Source organism: Ascidiella aspersa, chromosome 5 (genome assembly GCF_963924565.1).
Source record: "Ascidiella aspersa chromosome 5, kaAscAspe10.2, whole genome shotgun sequence".
In the NCBI taxonomy this organism is placed as follows: Eukaryota; Metazoa; Chordata; class Ascidiacea; order Phlebobranchia; family Ascidiidae; genus Ascidiella; species Ascidiella aspersa.
The window spans coordinates 9,470,768-9,473,267 of NC_139451.1; the positions used below are offsets into that span (position 1 = coordinate 9,470,768).

The 2,500-nt window shown below is 55.7% G+C and overlaps 2 non-coding genes and 1 pseudogene across 2 annotated transcripts in view; all 3 read left to right on the forward strand.

The window, feature by feature from the left end:
• The window catches only part of LOC146142789 (small subunit ribosomal RNA), a 1,811-nt gene extending 90 nt beyond the window's left edge, over positions 1–1,721 (forward strand). The window contains exon 1 of the ribosomal RNA XR_014500872.1: positions 1–1,721. This exon is cut by the window's left edge and continues 90 nt beyond it. This is a non-coding gene — a ribosomal RNA (small subunit ribosomal RNA).
• Positions 1,722–1,968: 247 nt separating this feature from the next.
• LOC146142790 (5.8S ribosomal RNA) lies at positions 1,969–2,122 on the forward strand. Its single transcript, XR_014500171.1, has one exon. It is a non-coding gene; the product is annotated as a 5.8S ribosomal RNA (ribosomal RNA).
• Positions 2,123–2,370: 248 nt separating this feature from the next.
• The window catches only part of LOC146142791 (large subunit ribosomal RNA), a 3,679-nt pseudogene continuing 3,549 nt past the window's right edge, over positions 2,371–2,500 (forward strand).

Sequence of the window (2,500 nt, forward strand, 5' to 3'; positions counted from 1 at the left end):
AATGGCTCATTAAATCAGTTATGGTTCATTTGATCGTACGTTTTACGTGGTTAACTGTGGAAATGCTAGAGCTAATACATGCGTGAAGCGCCGACCTCGCGGGAGGCGTGCTTTTATCAGACCAAAAACCGACCGGGCTTCGGCCCGCAACCTTTGGTGACTCTGGATAACTTTGCGGATCGCACGGTCTCGCACCGGCGACGGATCATTCAAGTGTCTGCCCTATCAACTTTCGTCGGTACGGTACTGGCCTACCGAGGTTCTTACGGGTAACGGAGAATCAGGGTTCGATTCCGGAGAGGGAGCCTGAGAAACGGCTACCACATCCAAGGAAGGCAGCAGGCGCGCAAATTACCCATTCCCGACGCGGGGAGGTAGTGACGAAAAATAACAATACAGGACTCTAAACGAGGCCCTGTAATTGGAATGAGTACACTTTAAAACCTTTAACGAGTATCCATTGGAGGGCAAGTCTGGTGCCAGCAGCCGCGGTAATTCCAGCTCCAAAAGTGTATATTTAAGTTGTTGCGGTTAAAAAGCTCGTAGTTGGATTTTGGGCGCAGGCGGCCGGTCCGTCGCAAGGCGTGTACTGGCCGTCCTGGCCTCACCTCCGGTTCTCCGCCGGTGCCCTTGACTGAGTGTCGGCGGCGGCCGGAACGTTTACTTTGAAAAAATTAGAGTGTTCAAAGCAGGCGATTCGCCTGAATAATGGTGCATGGAATAATGGAATAGGACCTCGGTTCTATTTTGTTGGTTTTCGGAGCGCGAGGTAATGATTAAGAGGGACAGACGGGGGCATTCGTACTGTGCCGTTAGAGGTGAAATTCTTGGATCGGCGCAAGACGAACGACTGCGAAAGCATTTGCCAAGAATGTTTTCTTTAATCAAGAGCGAAAGTCAGAGGTTCGAAGACGATCAGATACCGTCCTAGTTCTGACTATAAACGATGCCAACTAGCGATCGGGGGGCGTTAGTTTTACGACCTCTCCGGCAGCTTGCGGGAAACCAAAGTCTTTGGGTTCCGGGGGAAGTATGGTTGCAAAGCTGAAACTTAAAGGAATTGACGGAAGCGCACCACCAGGAGTGGAGCCTGCGGCTTAATTTGACTCAACACGGGAAATCTCACCCGGCCCGGACACAGTGAGGATTGACAGATTGAGAGCTCTTTCTTGATTCTGTGGGTGGTGGTGCATGGCCGTTCTTAGTTGGTGGAGCGATTTGTCTGGTTAATTCCGATAACGAACGAGACTCTGGCTTGCTAACTAGTTACGCGACCCAATCGGTCGGCGTCTAACTTCTTAGAGGGACTAGTGGCGTTTAGCCACACGAGATTGAGCAATAACAGGTCTGTGATGCCCTTAGATGTTCGGGGCCGCACGCGCGCTACACTGACCGGATCAGCATGTGCTCGCCTTGGCCGACAGGTCTGGGTAACCCGCTGAACCCCGGTCGTGCTAGGGATAGGGAATTGCAATTATTTCCCTTGAACGAGGAATTCCCAGTAAGCGCGAGTCATTAGCTCGCGTTGATTACGTCCCTGCCCTTTGTACACACCGCCCGTCGCTACTACCGATTGAATGGTTTAGTGAGGTCCTCCGATTGGACCTGGCGCGGCCGGCAACGGTCGAGCCGGCGTCCGAGAAGACGATCTAACTTGATCATTTAGAGGAAGTAAAAGTCGTAACAAGGTTTCCGTAGGTGAACCTGCGGAAGGATCATTAACGGTCTCGCAAACGCTTCGGCGAACGCGAAACTCGGACAAGCGAGAGAAAAAGTTTTTGCTACCCGGCGCCCGACCCGCGAGGAGCGGCGCGCCGGCCGGCGATTCGGTCACCCGGTAATGTTTGCGCGTCGAGTGCCGCGGTGCCGCGCGCTCCGGCTTCAAGCGTCGGCCTGGCCGACCGCTCGGCGCGGTATATTTTGTCACCCTTTAGTGCGAGGCACTGTGCGAGCGAAACAATCGTGGATGGCTCTTGGCGGTGGATCACTCGGCTCGTGAGTCGATGAAGGACGCAGCTAGCTGCGTGAATTAGTGTGAATTGCAGGACACATTGAGCATCGACGTTCTGAACGCAAATTGCGGCCTCGGGTCAATCCCGGGGCCGCGCCCGCCTCAGGGTCGCGTTGCAAACGTTCCGCGCGGGGATTTCTCCGCGCGGCTGCTGCGGCGTCGGACGCGCGAGCGCCCGTCCCGCTCAAGACAGCACGGCACGATGTGCGACGATCGCGACCAGAATCCCGCGCGGCGGCGGCGAGTCGACCTCGAAGAGGCCAACGGCTGGCGGCTCAAGGGCGGGAATCGAGGTGCGCGGCGGCGCGCGGCGCCGACGGCGAGCGCGGAACGGGAAGAATAGTCCCGGTCCTTACTTTCGGCCTGAGGTCGGACGAGGCTACCCGCTGAATTTAAGCATATTACTAAGCGGAGGAAAAGAAACTAACGAGGATTCCCTCAGTAACGGCGAGTGAAGCGGGATGTGCCCATCGCCGAATCCGCGCGCTT